We start from the raw sequence: 17,397 nt of genomic DNA, 5'->3' as shown, positions 1-17,397 counted from the left end.
CAAAAGCCTTCTTCACCGCCCTGTCTATCTGGGACTCCATTTTCAGAAAACCATGCACCTGAACTTCAAGACCCCTCGATCCCACGACACTCCTTAAGGCTCTACCAATCACCATGAAACTCCTGCTTTGATTTGACTTTCCAAAATGGAAGACCTAACATTTATCTATATTAAATTCTTTTGCCATTTCTCAACCCACTTCCCCAATTGATCAATTAATAGAGTCATTGAGTCATACAGAATGGAAACAGACCCTTCAGTCCAACCAGTCCATGCTGACCATAATCCTAAACTAAACTAGTCCCTGCTGCCTGCACTTGGCCCATATTCCTCCAAACATTTGTTAGTCATGTATTTATCTAAATCACTTTTAAACATTGTAAATTTACTCACATGCACTACTTCTAGAGATTCATTTCACACATGAACCACTCTGTGTAAATCTTTCTCGTCTCACCTAAAAAATATGCCTGAGTCTTGAAACCCTCCTTCCTAAGTAGAAGACACCTCCATTCACCTTATCTATACCCCTCATGATCTTATAAACTTTTATAAGATCACCTCTCAACCTCCTGTGCCTATCCAGTCTCTCCTTATAATTCAAACCTTCCATTTCCGGCGAGATCCTGGTAAATCTCTTCTGATTTAATTACATCCTTCCTATAACAGGACAACCAGAACTGGCCACAATATCCAGAAGAGGCATCACCAAGGTCCTGTACAAGATTAGATTAGATTACTCACAGTGTGGAAACAGGCCCTTCGGCCCAACAAGTCCACACCGACCCCGCCGAAGCGCACCCTACCCATACCCCTACATTTACCCCTTACCTAACACTACAGGCAATTTAGCATGGCCAATTCACCTGACCCGCACATCTTTGGACTGTGGGAGGAAACCCGCACAGACACGTAGAGAATGTGCAAACTCCACACAGACAGTCGCCTGAGTTGGGAACCTCAACATAATGTCCCAACTCCTATACTCAAACATCTGAGCAATTAAAGCGTGCTGGAAGCCTTCTTAATGTGATACAAACCTTCAAAGAATTATGTACCTGAACCCCTAAGTCTTTCTGTTCCACAACTACCCAAAGCCCTATTTTTAATTTAAAAAGTTCTGATCTTGTTTGTATCACCAAAATGCAATAGTTCATTTATCCAAATTAAACTCCATCTGCCACTCTTCAGCCCATTGACCCAACTAATCAAGAGCTATTTGTAATCCTGGATAACCTTCTTCACTGTCCACTATACCACAATCTTGTTGTCATTTCCAAACTTACTTAGTCCATCTACATCAACGGTGCGGAGGTTGAGAGTATCATGTTCTGAGAAGTGACGATAATCCCCACATAGATGTGATGGTCAAGAAGATACAACGACACCCTTTCTTCCTAACTTCAAATAATGTTGATCTTGATAATACTGATCTTGCTTCACACACCCTTTGTGCAGTGTAACCTGTATTCCTCACTCTGTCCAAGCACCCTATGATCTGTATGTCTTTGCCTACTATGATCTCCTGTACTGTTCACAAACAAAGCTTTTCACTGTACTTAGGTACATACAATAATGAATAAAATCAAATCAGATCCGTTCTATATTTTCATCTAAATTGTTATATAAATGACAAGTAAAAGTGGATCCAGCACCAATTATTGTGGACCACTGCTGGTCATAGGCCTCCAGTCAAAAAACAACCCTCTGCCATCACCCTCTGTCTCCTGCTGTTAAACCAATTTTGTATCCAACTGGCAAGCTCACCCTGAATCCAGTGACCTAACTTTACTCATTACTCTACCATGTGGAACCGTGTCAAAGTTCAAGTAAACAATGTCTGTTGCTCTGCCCTCACCAATCTTCTGGCTTACTTCGTCAAAAAAACTCAGTTAAGTTTGTGAGACACTGTCTTCCTCACACAAAGCAGAAAAAGGAAATCCCTGGGAATTACAGGCCAGTCAGTCTTACGTCAGTGGTAAGCAATATACTAGAAAGGATTCTGAGAGATGGGATTTATGACTATTTGGAAAAACATAGTTTGATTAAAGATAGTCAGCACGGCTATGTGAGGGACAGATCATGCCTCACAAGCCTTAATGAGTTATTTGAGGACGGGACAAGTTGATGAAAGTTGAGCAGTGGATGTGGTTTACATGGATTTCAGTATTGCATTTGACAAAGTCCTCCATGGTAGGGTCATTCAAAAAGTTAGAAAGTACAGGATACAGGGGAACTTGGCTGTCTGGATACAGAATTAACTGGCCGAAAGATGACAGCCAGCGGTAATGGATGGAAAGTAATCCGCCTGGAGATAGGTGACCAGTAGTGTCCGCAGGAACCTGTTCTTGGGCCTGTGCTCTTAATAATTTTTATAAATGATTTGGATGAGGAAGTGGAAGGGTGGATTAGTAAGTTTGCCGATGACACAAAGGTCGGCCGTGTTGTAGATCGTGTCAAGGGCTGTTGCAGGCTACAACATGACTGTCAGGATGCAGAGCTGGGCTGAGAAGTGACAGATTGAGTTCAACCTGAGAAGTGATTCATTTTGGAAGGTCAAATTTGAATGCTGAATACAGACTTAAATACAGGATTCTTGGCAGTGTGGAGGAACAGCAAGATCTTGAGGTTCATGTGTATAGATCCCTCAAAGTTGCCACCCAAGTTGATAGGATTGTTAAGAAGGCGTATGGTGTTTTGGCTTTCATTAACAGGGGGATTGAATTTAAGAGACACGAGGTTTTGCTGCAGCTCTATAAAACTCTGGTTAGACCACATGTGGAATATTGTGTCCATTTCTGGTCCCCTCATTATAGGAAGGATGTAGATACTTTAGAGAGGGTGCAGAGGAGATTTACCAGGATTGGAGGATTTATCTTATGAAGAGAGGTCGAGTGAGCTTAGACTTTTCACACTGGAAAGAAGAAGGAAGAGAGGTGACTTGATGGAGGCGTACAAGAGAGCATAGATAGCCAAAGACTTTTCCCCAGGGCAGAAATGGCTGTCATGAGGGGTCATAATTTTAAGGTGATTGTAGGAAGGTATGGGGAGATGTCAGAGGTAGGTTCTTTACGGGGAGAGTGGTGGGTGTGTAGAATGCATTGCCAGCAGTGGTAGTAGAGTCAGAGACATTAGGGATATTTAAGCAACACATGGACGGCAGTAAATTGAGGGGTGCATAGGTTAGGTTGATCTTAGATTAAGATAAATGTTCAGTGCAACATCGTGGGCTAAAGGGCCTGTACTCTGCTGTATTGTTCTATGTTTGAAAGCCATGCTGACTATCTCTAATCATTCCTTGCCTTCCAAATGCATATAAATCCCATCTTTCAGAATCATTTCTAACAACCTATCCACTACCGAAGTCAGACTCACAGGTCTGTAGTTCCCAGGCTTCTTCTTGTATCTCTTCCTAAACTGAAGCATATTTGCCACTCTCCAGTCATCCAGCACCTCACCTGTAGTTATAGATGAGACAAATATTTCTGCAAGGGGCCCTGCAGTTTCCTCGCCAACTTCCCACAAAGTCTTGAGTTGCACTAGATCAGGTCCCAGAGATTTATCCACCTTAAATTTTCTGAGACCTTCAGCACTTCCTCTTCAGTTCTGTGAACTGCTTTTAAAATATCAGTATTTATTTCCCTGACGTCTCTGCCCTCCATTTCTTTCTCCACAATAATGTTAGAGCCTTGGGAAGTGTTGTCGAATAGAGGGACCTTGAGGTGCAGGTACATAGTTCCTTGAAAATGGACTCACAGGTAGACAGGATGCCCTCATCGGTCAGAGAGCACTGACTCCAAGAGTTGGGATGTCATGTTACTGCTGTGCAAGATATTGGTAAGGCCACTGGGCATAATTCTGGTCATCCTGCTTTGGGGGTAGCATGATGGCTCAGTGGTTAGCGCTGTTGCCTCACAGTCCCAGGGACCAAGGTTCGATTCCAGCCTCAGGCCAACTGTCTGTGTGCAGTTTGCACATTCTCCCTGTGTCTGTGTGGGCTTCCTCCCACAGTCCAAAGATGTGCAGGTTAGGTGAACTGGCCATACTAAATTGCCCGTAATGTTAGCTGTATTAGTCAGGAGAAAGTGAGGGCTGGAGATCAGAGCTGAAAATGTGTTGCTGGAAAAGCGCAGCAGGTCAGGCAGCATCCAAGAAGCAGGAGAATCGACGTTTTGGGCATGAGCCCTTCTTCGGGAATGAGGAAAGTGTGCAAGCAGGCTAAGATAAAAGGTAGGGAGGAGGGACTTGGGAGAGGGGTGTTGGAAATGCGATAGGTGGAAGGAGGTCAAGGTGAGGGTGATAGGTCAGAGTGGGGGTGGGGGCAGAGAGGTCAGGAAGAAGATTGCAGGTTAGGAAGGTAGTGCTGAGTTCAAGGGTTGGGACTGAGACAAGGTGGGGGAAGGGGAAATGAGCAAACTGGAGAAGTCTGAGTTCATCCCTTGTGGTTGGAGGGTTCCTAGGAGGAAGATGAGGCGCTCTTCCTCCAGCCGTCGTGTTGCTATGGTCTGGCGATGGAGGAGTCCAAGGACCTGCATGTACTTGGTGGAGTGGGAGGGGGAGTTGAAGTATTCAGCCACGGGGTGGTTGGGTTGGTTGGTCCGGGTGTCCCAGAGGTGTTCTCTGAAACGTTCCGCAAGTAGGCGGCCTGTCTCCCCAATATAGAGGAGGCCACATCAGGTGCAGCGGTTGCAGTAAATGATGTGTGTGGAGGTGCAGGTGAATTTCTAGCGGATATGGAAGGATCCCTTGGGGCCTTGGAGGGAAGTAAGGGGGGAGGTGTGGACGCAGGTTTTGCATTTCTTGCGGCAGGGGAAGGTGCTGGGAATGGAGGTTGGGTTGGTGGGGAGTGTGGACCTGACGAGGGAGTCACGGAGGGAGTGGTCTTTCCGGAACGCTGATAGGGGTGGGGAGGGAAATATATCCCTGGTGGTGGGGTCTGTTTGGAGGTGGCTGAAATGACGACGGACGATACGATGTATATGGAGGTTGGTGGGGTGGTAGGTGAGGACCAGTAGGGTTCTGTCCTGGTGGCGATTGGAAAGGCGGGGCTCAAGTGCGAAGGAGCGGGAAGTGGAGGAGATGCGGTGGAGAGCATCGTCGACCACGCCTGGGTGGAAAATTAGTCAGGAGTAAATGTAGGGTAGGGTAGGGTAGGGGAATGTGGCTGTGTGGGTTACTCTCCAGAGAGTCGGTGTGGACTTGTTGGGCCAAATGACCTGTTTCCACACTGTCGGTAATCTAATCCATAGGAAGGATGTTACTAAAGATTTACAAGCGTGTTACCGAGACTGGGGGGGTTTGAGGAGAGGCTGGGACTTTTATCCTTGGAGCATAGGAGGCTGAGGGGATTATCTTGCGAAAGCATAGATAAGGTGAACAGCCAAAGTCTTTTCCCCAGTGTAGGGGAGTCAAAAACTACAGGGCGTAAAGTGAGAGGGGAAAGAATTACAAGAGATGGAGAGGCAACTTTTTAAACACTGAGGGTGGTGAGTAAATGGAATGAGCTGCCAGAGAACTGGTAGCGGCTGGTACAATTCCCCATTTAAAAGACATTTGGACAGGTGCAGGGATAGGAAGGGTTTCTACAGATGTAGGCCAAATGCAGGCAAGTGGGAGTAGATGATTTTAGAACACCAGATAGGCCTGCACGTGTTGGGCCGAAGGGTCTGTTTCCATGTAATATGACTCTGAGATAGATCATAGAATACAGGCCCTTCAGCCCTCAATGTTGTGCCAGCCTTTTATCCTACTCTAAGATCAAACTAACCTACATATCCTTCATTTGTTGATCTATAGCGAATCAGTAGTTACAGGGAAAGTGGACGTGAAGAATGTCGGATCAGCAGTCCTCCTATTGAATGCTGGAGGAGGCTCGAATGTCTAAGTGGCCAACTCCTTTTTCCTGTGGTGTTATCTCAGCTCCATTTTAAACCACTCTCAGGAAGCCTCTGCAGATGACACTGAGATGGCTGCTGCGCATGCACCATCCGACCATTCTCCCCCAACAAACATGGCGGCCTTACACGCGCGACGTTGCCCGTTGCCCCGCTAAAGATGGCGACCGTTGACAAGGGCCTAGCACACAGACCTATAACATTCCAACCCCCCCCGCCCCGACCAGTGCAAATAGGGGACCCTATCCTGTTTGAAATTTAATGATTATATAATATTTCCTCGAAAGCTCTCGGTCGACGCACTAAATAGAATACTTTTTCCCCCTCCCACAGATTCTCACCGTTTATGAGTCCGTGAAAAAAAACCTTCGCCGTCGCCATTACTCGCTGGGCGCATGCTCCCTGTAGTATATGGAACTGCGCCTGTGCACTGCTGTCCCATTGTGGACATTCACCTCGGAGAATGCTGGGTAAACCCTCCACTGTTGAACATTACAGTCAGGCAATTGTGACTTGTTGCTGAATGTTATCAACTTGTGGAAGGGAAACTTGATTTGGAAAGTCTAATAATAAATCCTGAAACTATAGTGCATGCATCCTCCATCCTCAACTGCCAGAAAGAAGGCAATTGGTGATGAAGCAGGAGTTAAAACAATTGGTAGGTGTTCTTGCACAGATCCCTTGAAGCGAATCGCCAGTATGAATATATGGAGTAGACGAACACACAAGTTGGAGACAGGAGTTGCTCACTCAATCACTGATCCACCATCCAATAAGTTACAGAGTCATAAAGCAGACACTTCGGTCCAACTCATCCATATCAACCAAGTTTCCCAAACCAAACAGGTCCCTATTGCCTGCATTCAGCCCATATCCCATTAAACGTTTCCTATTCATGTACCCATCCTTTTAAATGTCTTTAAATATGACAACTGTACCTGCATCAACCACATCCTCTGGCAGTTCATTCCACATATGAACCACCCTCTGTGTGAAAACCTGTCTCCTCCCACCTTAAAACTATGCCCCCTAGTTTTCAACTCCCCCACCTTTGGGAAAAGACCTTTGCAATTCACTTTATCAATGGCCCCTCATGATTTATAAACTTCTCTAAGGTCACCCCTCAGTCCCTGCCTATCCATATAACTCAAACCCTTTTCTGAAACCTCTCCAATTTAATAATATTTTTCCTATTGCAAGGTGACTAAGTTCATGGCTAATATTATCAGTGTGAGCTTGCGGTGCAATTGCAGCATATCTGACTCTGCATCAGAAGGCTGTGTGTTCAAATCATGTTCGGGTCACATGTTTGAATGTAACTAAACTGCCTGGGTTTTGTATCAACTTAGTGCTTGTTGTCCACTGATTTCCAATTATCAAAATCCTTTCAGATACGGTGTAGCAGCACCAGTGATGCAAGTTCAACTCCAGTCTTGGGCAACTGTCTGTGTGAAGTTTGCGGTGTCAATAGGGCAAATGGGCTCCTTCTACTGTAGGGATTGTATCAACTGATGACTGAATATTCTGGTCTCTTCCAATAAGTTCCTAGCTCCTTCCTTACTAATCTACCACTGCCTAATAAAACATACAATGATTCTGCTTCTATTACCTCTTGAGGAAGAGAGTTCTTAATAATTGTGTCTTTCTGTGAGAAAGTATTCTTCCTTATCTCTGCCTCGATAGGAAGATACTTTATTTTCCCAACAGTGATCCCAAGTTCTAGATTTTACAAGAGGAAAATTGCAGTTTGGCTATTATCACTCTTTGTTATTCATACACTTGGGCCAATCTTTCTGCATCTTAGAAATCTGCAATTTCTAACCACTAAAATGATATATTTCTTTCTTTTATCCTTTCTGCCATTTTCTCATACTAAACTGCATTTACCAAATATTTGCCCCATCATTTAACCTATCTACTTCTCTTTTGTATCCTCCTGATGTCAAAGAACAATACAGCACAGGAATGATCTTTTCAGTGCTCCAATTCTGTGCTAACACATTTTGCCTTTCCATACTAAAGCTTCTCACAGCGTTGCATTCTATCTATCTTTGTGTCCTGATCAAATGTCATAACCATTAATGTTTGTGCTTGAAAATTCTGCTTATTTTTGTAAATTTGTCAAAATGTTAAATTCCCAATAAAAATATCTATAAAAAAAAATGTCATAACCATTCTGTGAAAACCTTCATCCAAATGATTTGTATAAATTGTGAAAAATGTTGAGTTTCATGCACTGGCGTATCACTTCATTACATCCTGCCAATGAATAAAGCCCTCGTTATGCCTACTCTCTGTTTCCTATTAATTAGCCAGTCATCTCTCCATACACGCCCACGTCACCAAAACAGGACCTTTGACCTCAGAAAGAGCAGCCATGTCACGATAACAAGCAGCACCTCAACTATTTGTATCCAGTCAGATCATAATGGACTCCATCCTCGGTATCAAATTGCCATGTGCTCCTACAGTTCCTGATTGCCTTAGACTCCAAAAACTTTCTCTCCAGCTGAAACTTCAATATCCTCATTGACTGATTATCTACTGACTTTTGGGTTGGAGAATTCAAATGATTCACAAAACTGTCCAGTGAAGAAATGTCTCCTCACCTCAGTCTTAACTGACTGACCCATCATCTAGTGAATATGAACTCAGTTCTTGCCTCTCCAGTTGGAGGAAAGCAGTTTCTTGGTGAAAATACCTGAAGTGTATTACTGTACAGATTCACACTTGAGGCAGATCACTGGATTTACTGAGTGCAGCATTTCGACGAAAATGGTGGTTATCATGTTGGCCTGACATGTGCAGTTTCCAGTGTGAAATCTGAATGGATCAAAGCTTATGCAATTATTATTATTATTAATAAATAACAACTGAACACAGCATCATACAGCCACATGACTACTTCTCTACCTGAAGCGCTGGAAAATAATCTGCAAAATAAGAAGAGGTGAAACTTCATGGTGCACAAAACAGTAATATTATGGACCAGACCAGACCCCTTCAAAATATTTTAAGCAGGTAGCCTAGACCCTCACGTTTTCTTATCTTAAAGGCAGATGTGAAGTGGAGTTCCACTTGGTCAACCCACTTGGTTTTAAGCAAATTAGAATTTTTTGAAACACTACAGTTGAAACATGAACAAAAGAAAACAGAATTTAGAATAACTTAACTATTGGAAAAAGTCACCACCTAATTCAACAACTATTACTAATTGACCGTTGCAATACAATAACATCCCATAAGTACCCCTTGGCAAAACGATAAATTCAAACACAGGTTCTTACAGGCAGGAGGGAACAACATCCAAAGGGAGATTTCAGAAGAAAGTCAGGAATTCTTTACTGAAGCTTGCAACTCCCCTGGGTTCACACACCTTGTGATTGCTACAGCTGAAAACAAATGAGAAAAAACCTGAAGTGGGAGAACTGGCCACTGGCTTTTCAGTGTTAAACGTGACCCTCTGCCTTTACAACCTCTCTTCAAACAAGCCTGGGACAAAATAACGTGATAGCATTGTCACAGTAAATATTGTCAAAAAATTTCAATGGTCACTCAGCAGACCTATTAGCATAGAGTCCTAGAGTAATTTAGCATGGAAACAGTCTCTTCAGTTCAAACTGGTGCCCACTCAGCTAGTTCCAACTGCCTGCATTTGGTCCATCTCCCTCTAAACCCTTCCTGTCCATGTACCTAAACAAAAGTTTCTTTAAATGTTGCTATTGCTCTGTCAACACGTTTTCTGGCAGCCCATTCCATATACACAGCACTTTCTATGAGAAGATGTTGCCCCTCAGGTCCACCTTAAACCTATGCCCTCTAGTTTTCAATCCCCTATCCCTGGGAAAAAGATTATATGCATTCTTCTCATCTATGCCCCTCATGATTTTATTTACCTCAATTCACCTTATTCTCTTATGTTCCGAGGAATGATGTCCTATCCTGGCCAACCTCTCCCTATAACCCAGCCTACTAGTCCTGGCAACATCCTTGCCAATCTTCTTCACACTCTTTCCAGTTTAACTATGTCTTTCCGATAACAGGGTGACCAAATCTGTACAAAATACGCCAAGTGCGGCCTCACCAAAGACTTATACAACAATAACATAACATTTCAACTCCTATACTCAGTGCCTCTACCAATGAAGGCCAGCATGCTAAATAACTTCTTCACCACCCTGTCTACCTATGACACCGCTTTCAAAGAACTATATACTTGTACTCCTAGGTCCCTCTGTTCTACAACACTCTTCAGGATCTTACCATTTACTGTATACGTCCTACCTTGGACTGACCTCACTTATCTGTGTTGAATTAGATTTGCCAGTCCTCAGCCCACTTCCCCATCTGATCAAGATCCTTCTGTAAGTTTTGATAACATGTTTTCACTACCAACCACACCTCCTAATTTTGTATTATCCACAAACTTACTAATCATGTCTCGTACCTTCACATCCAGATCATTTATTGAGCTTGTACACTCAGCAACTGACACCGATCTGTTTGTTGACAAAGATTAACGTCACAGCACCAGGGACCCAGGTTCGATTCCAGTCTTGGGTGACTGTTTGTGTGGAGTTTGCACATTCTCCACGTGTCTGCGTGGGTTTCCTCTGGGTGCTCCGGTTTCCTCCCACAGTCCAAAGATGTGCAGGTTAGGGGAATTGGCCATGCTAAATTGCCCCATAGTATTCAGGAATGTGGAGGCTAGGTGCATTAGTCATGGAAAATGTAGAATAATAGGGGAGGGGTAATGGGTCTGGGTGGGGTACTCTTCTGAGGGTCGGTGTGGACTTGTTGAGTTGAATGACCTGTTTCCACACTGTAGGGATTCTATAAACCACACAAAGAGTGATTGATAGTAACATGCACTCCAAAAGACAAATAGAGGTGATACTGGAATTGAAACAGTTGAAACTGCAGATAGGCTGCCAAATAAATTTGTATTGATTTTCATAAGAGAGGAAAAGGAAAAAAATGCCAGGTTGGCTACAAAACTGAAGTTCAGTGCAGGTGTGGTGAGACCCTCCTTTCTTATTTAATCTGGAAAGATAACACATGGATGGGTTATTTTTAGGTGCCAGAATGTCAAAAATCACTTGAGAATATTTGGAAGACAAGTAGAGGAATTAACAACAGTGTCCTGCTCAATGGCTACACTGTCACATCACAAAAACACATTCTCTGCTCATTCTGCCCTTGCTGTCTCTGAGAGTTTGCTTGATGGATATTCCTGCCATGTTTCTAACATAACAACAAAGAAAAAAGGATTCCTGAAGAAGGGCTCATGCCCGAAACGTCGATTCTCTTGCTCCTTGGATGCTGCCTGACCTGCTGCGCTTTTCCAGCAACACATTTTCAACATTACAACAAAGTCAACATTTCAAAAAGGACTTCAGAGCACTTTGAGATTTTCACTGGAAGTGAAAAGCATGACGTTGAGGCAAGTCTGTCTTACCACAGTCCTCTGTTTAGGTGAAAGTGAGGACTGCAGATGCTGAAGATTAGAGTCAAGATTAGAATGGTGCTGGAAAAGCACAGCAGGTCAGGCAGCATCCGAGGACCAGAAAAATCAACATTTTGGACAGGAGCCCCTCATCAGGAATGAAGCTGGGAGCCTCGGGGTGGAGAGATAAATGGGAGGGGGTGGGTCTGCAGAGAGGGTAGTTGAGAGAGCAATAGGTGAACGGAGGAAGGAAGATTGACAGGTGGGACAGGTCATGAGGATGGTGCTGATCTGGAAGTTTAGAACTGAGGTAAGGTGGGGGAGAGGAAATAAGGAAATTAGTGAAGTCCACATTGATGCCCATGGGTTGAAGTGTTCTGAGGTGGAAGGTAAAGCGTTCTTCTTCCAGGCGTCGGGTGGTGAGGGAGTGGTGGTGGAGGAGGCCCAGGACCTGCATGTCCTCGGCAGAGTGGGAGGGGGAGTTGAAATGTTGGGCCACAGGGCGGTGGGGTTGATTGGTGCAGGTGTCCCGGCGATGTTCCCTGAAGTGCTCTGCAAGAAGGTGTCCAGTCTCCCCAGTGTAAAGGAGACTGCATTGGGAGCAACGATTACAATAAATGACAGTTGTGGAAGTGCAGGTGAAACTTTAATGGATGTGGAAGGCTCCTTTGGGGCCTTGGATGGAGGTGAGGGGGGAGGTGTGGGCACAGGTTTTGCAATGCCTGCGGTGACAGGGGAAGGTGCCAGGAGGGCAGGGTGGATTGTTGGGAGGCTTGGACCTGACCAGGTCAGGTTGGAGGTCTGATCTCCATCCAAGGCCCCAAAGAAGCCTTTCACATTGTTCAAAGTTTCACCTGCATTTCCATGAATGTCATTTATTGTCGAGAACATGCAGGTTCTGGGCCTCCTCCACCGCCACTCCCTGGGGAGAAGGTAGTTGAGAGTGCAATAGGTGGATGGAGGAAGAGGTAAAGGTGATAGGTCGGAAAAGAGGGTAGAACGGATAGGTGGGAAGGAAGATTGACAGGTGGGACAGGTCATGAGGATGATGCTCATCTCCCTCCTTGGAACACTTCAACCCCCAGGGCATCAATGTGGATTTCACCTGTTTCCTCATTTCCCTTCCCCCCCCCCCCAACCTTACTCCAGTTCTAAACTTTCAGCTGAGCACCATCCTCTTAACCAGTCCCACCTGTCAATCTTCCTTCCCACCTATCTGCTCCACCCTCCACTCCGACCTATCACCTTTACCCCTTCCTCCAGCCACCTATTGGACTGTCAACTACCTTCTCCCTAGCCCCACCCCCTCCCATTTATCTCTCCACCCCAAGGCTCCCAGCCTCATTCCTGATGAAGAGCTCCTGCCCAAAACGTCGATTTTCTTGCTGCTCGGATGCTGCCTGACCTGCTGTGCTTTTCCAGCACCACTCTAATCTTGACAGTCCTCTGTTTACTGACCCTCATCCGTGGATGCAGTTTCTCACTATCTGCTGTGTCAAGCTCAGTGTTACCCTGTTCCCCATCTCCATAATTTCAACAGTGCCATGGAATCTTTGTTTAACCTTTCTGCCCTAAAGGAGCAATCCTGGAGTCTGGATCCTCTCCATAAAACTGAGTTTATTCATTCCTGGCAGTGGATATGGGGGCTCAGTGGCCCCGCCGCACTAAGAACCCAGGTTCAATTCCAGCCTTGGGTGACTGTCTGTGTGGAGTCTGCATATTCTCCTCATGTCTGCTGTCATAAAGCTAGTCCCTTTTTTTTCCTAAAAGCTGTTCCTTGGCTCAAGGAGACTGTCCTTGATTTTTCTCAGAGGGCAATAAACGGGGCTGGCCTCTGATTAGTCTGGTTTGGTACAGAGATGAAAAGGGTTTTGAGAGGCCTTTTGTTTATATGTAAACAGATGAGACTTCAGGTCAAAGTGGTCATGCTTTAGAAGTGACCTCTATAAAGAGAGGGGAGTGGTCAGCTCTTTAGCGAGCTGAGCTGAGCTAAACAGTTTTTAATTCAGTCCTCAACTGGGAAGTTCAACAGGAGCTGTGTGGAGACTCTGGGTCCTTTCTGCCCCTCAACTTCAACCTGTAAGCATGTGTTCCATTTATACTGGTTTTTAAAGGGAGTTTGCTTATTGGGACTGTTGTGTGTATTCAGAATAGTGTAATAATAGCTGGATAGGTTGAGTTCTGTGGGGGATCATTATTCTGTTCTTTGTGTTTCATTGTGTAATTTTGTGAATAAAGTTTTTGTCTGTTTTAAAGTCTAGTAGTCAACCTAGCTCTCTTACTCCAGGTAATTTTCACTGTATACCTACCAAAACAAATTGCAAAGTTAGGTCTAGGCCTGCCTGCTTAAGACTGTTTTGAGTGGTCTGGCCCAGTCCATAACACTGCAGGGTGCTCCAGTTTCTTCCCACAGTCCAAAGGTATGGTAGTGACCATGCTAAATTGTCTGTAGTGTCCAAGGATGTGCAGGCTGAGTGGATTAAAGTCAAAATTAGACTGGTGATGGAAAATCTGATTCCTGATGAAGGGCTTTTGCCCAAAACGTCGATTTTCCTGCTCCTCAGATGCTGCCTGACCTGCTGTGCTTTTCCAGCACCACTCTAATCTTGACTCTGATCTCCAGCATTTGCAGTCCTCACTTTTGCCAGGCTGAGTGGATTAATCAGGGTAAAATGCATGGTTACATGGATATGGTTTAGTCCATCTGCCTCTACCTGCACTGTAGGAAATTTTATACTGCAGGCTGAAGGATGTGGTGAGATTTTTGGAAAATATTATCCGTTGGCAGGTGGAAATATTGAAACAAAACAAAATAGTAGCTTGTGAATCTTTCAAATCTCTTTGTGAATAAGACTCGAAGAAGAGTGAAGAGTGACCTGTCTGATTGACCAGAGCTGGTCAAGTCACCTTTCCCTTCTTTAAGATGCTGTGACACTGATGCTGACATTGTTGGCAACTTTACCTGATCTGAGACATTGAAAGAACCAGGATTAATTGACAAGAATTTAAACTGAATCTCGGCTGTGAAGTGATCAGACACGTGGCAACAGACAAGAAGCAGAAGTGCAAGAAGGAGATGGTTCCAGTCGTAGGAGAGCTGGATCTCAATGACATAGATGACTCTGCAGTGAGTGGGATCAGAAGAGTAAACTGATAGAGGATGATTATCATTCCTGGAAGAGACCATCTGAAGCTTGAACTCCCTGACTTCTGAAGAAGAGTCACTCTGTCTGTCTCCGCAGATGCTGCCAGAATGGCTGAGTTTCTCTAGCATTCTCAAAATCTGTTTGAGGGAACCTTGTAGATTTCACTGCCTCAGTTTCTGCAGCGCAGTGTCTCAATTTGTTCCATTACGAACTTAAAGATTGGTGGATTGAGTCAATTTAAGGATGAGGCCTTCACCATTTCACCGCACCAGCATTCAACACCAAGAAATGCTAAATACTGCGGATGTCGGAAATCTGAAACAAACACAGAGAATGCTACAGAAACGCAGCAGATCTGGCAGCATTTGTGGAGAGAAAAACAGAGTTTATGTTTCGAATCTAGCATTACTCTTCTTTAGATCTGGTAAGACCTTCTTCAGTTCTAAAGAAGAGTCATACAGACTCAAGATGTTAATTCTGTTTCTCTCTCCACAGATATTGCCAGATCTGTCATAATTCACCAGCATTCTCTTGTGTTTGTTTCAACATTCACTATTGCACAGTTTTGGATTGTCATGGAGACTTTGGCTGTAAGAAAATGTTCCCCATCGCTTGTTAGTTCTGCCGTTGTTCAGTAAATTTCTTCCCGTTTTCTTCAAATGAATATTCCTTCAAATATGGTGAGAAAATAATTAGACCTCACACCTATGTGCATCCGAGCCACTAGATATCTATGAAATGATTCGACCAAATCCTTCAATGATTCACTCTTCTTCAGGTTCAAATGAAGCAAGACAGGGACACGCTGAAATATTTCAGCCACAATCCCTCCAATACTCTGCTGCCAACAGAAAGTGATGCCTGCACCTGCACCCAGTAAGTTATTGCCCATCCCTGGGATGCAATGAGACCCTAACATGGGCCAGATCTCCCATTCACTGAGCACTGGTTCGGAACAATGCAGGGAGATTATATCAAGCTGACTAAACCTCCAAGTAGCATTAACGCAGTCCCCGAGTGAGAATGACAGATCAAACTCACAATTTTCTAAATCATTTCACCACAAAATGTCTTCCTTTTTTTTTGAAAGCTGATAGGTGAATCTGACAATTAACACCCTCTGATTTGTGTTATCAAGAGACTTGTTTTCCATCGTTTATCCATCAGGTTCTATGTGAGTTCCTGAAGGATGTGCAGGTTATTGAATCCCAGAGGAAACATGAGCTAGGTTGAAATCAGTGTACTTCCACTGTATGGCATGAAGAAAGTCAAATGTTCCTGAATAAAAAAAAGGACAAGAGCATTGAGGATACAAAATTAACTGAACAATAGGAGACAGAGAGTAATGGGTTAAAGGACAATTTTGGGTTGGCAGAGGTTTATTGTGGAGCACCCCGGAGGTCAATATTGGGACCACTGCCTTTCCTGACATAAATGATCTAGTTCTGGATGTGCAGTTGACAATTTCAAAGTTTGTAGATAATACAAATCTTTGGGACAAAAACTCTGAAGAAACAATATCAACATTTAAAAGGCATCTGAGTGGGTATAGGAATAGGAAGGGTTTAGAGGGATATGAGCCAAGTGCTGACAAATGGGATGAGATTAATTTAGGATATCTGGTTGATATGGATGAGTTGGACCGAAGAGTCTGTTTCCGTGCTGTACAACTCTATGTGACTCTAATATAAATCAAAAGGGATTATTTTGGGGCAGCATGGTGGCTCAATGGGTTAGCACTGCTGCCTCACAGCACCAGGGTCCCAGGTTCGATTCTAGCCTCCGGTGGCTGTCAGTGTGGAGTTTGCACATTCTCCCCGTGTCTGCGTGGGTTTCCTCCGGGTGCTCCAGTTTCCTCCCACAGTCCAAAGATGTGCAGGTCAGGTGGATTGCTAAATTGACTGTAATGTTAGGTGCTTTAGTCAGGGGTAAATGTAGGGGAATGGGTCTGGGTGGGTTGCTCTTCGGAGGGTCAGTGTGGACTTGTTGGGCCGAATGGCCTGTTTCCATACTGAAAGGAATCTAATTCTGAAGAGTATATGGAAGCAGAGAGGTCTAGCTGTATATGTACACAAATCACTGGCGGTGACAGAACAAATGGAGAGATTTGTTAATACAATATACAGAATCCTAGCCTTCATTAATAGGAATCTAAGAGTACACAAGGAGGGAATTTATGATTAACTTAAATTGGACTCTTGTTAGACTTCAGTTGGAGTATTGCGTACAGCTCTGGATGCTACATTATGGGAAAGATGTGAATGGATTGGAGAGAGTGTGGAATAAGTTTATGAGGTTATTCCAGCATTGAGAAACTTTAGTAATGAGGGAAAATTGGAGAAGTTGGGTCTGCTGTCTTGCAGAAGCGATGGCTAAAAGGAGATTTTCTAGAAGTTATTAAAATCATGAGTCGTCTGAACAGAATAGGTAAAGAGAAAACTGTCCCTGTTTGTAAATGAGAACCAAAGAGCACAGGAGCAGCCAGCAAATGGTACTTCATATTTGTGGACTCAATTCCCACGATTATTAACTAGATCTTGACTGATTCCCCGGCCTCAGAGAAACACATTTCCCGAGCATAAAGGTTCATGTTTCAGATGGGACTCTCGAAGAGGAATACCTTCTGCACAAGCATCAACAACCAGCACCAGAAACATGTTTGTCTTACAACTGTGTTGACATAATCTGAACACTTGGGAAGGATGTAGGTTGGAAACAAAATACAAGAAAGGGTACTGAGGAAAATAGTGAGCTAAAATGTAAGTGAGGAATAGAAATGGGTTCAGCTGGATGGATGAGCAGTACAAATGAACATGGGAGGAGAAAACTAAACTATTCAGATATTTTAATAAAATAGGTACATGTGTGTAGCAGTGTGAAATACACAAACAATGCCTTCTACTCTCAGCAG

The 17,397-nt window shown here is 44.1% G+C and overlaps 1 protein-coding gene across 1 annotated transcript in view; it reads right to left on the bottom strand.

Moving 5' to 3' along the window:
* Positions 1-6,295, bottom strand: part of LOC132836201 (zinc finger protein 850-like) — a 52,610-nt gene extending 46,315 nt beyond the window's left edge. Inside the window, exon 1 of the mRNA XM_060855530.1 lies at positions 6,236-6,295. The gene's annotated coding sequence lies outside the window, so the exon portion shown is untranslated. The remainder of the gene's footprint in view (positions 1-6,235) is intronic.
* Positions 6,296-17,397: the final 11,102 nt, after the last annotated feature.

The sequence above is a fragment of the Hemiscyllium ocellatum genome, chromosome 46, assembly GCF_020745735.1.
Source record: "Hemiscyllium ocellatum isolate sHemOce1 chromosome 46, sHemOce1.pat.X.cur, whole genome shotgun sequence".
Lineage (NCBI taxonomy): Eukaryota > Metazoa > Chordata > Chondrichthyes > Orectolobiformes > Hemiscylliidae > Hemiscyllium > Hemiscyllium ocellatum.
The sequence above is the reverse complement of the archived record's forward strand: the minus strand, read 5'-3'. Positions and strand labels throughout refer to the sequence as shown.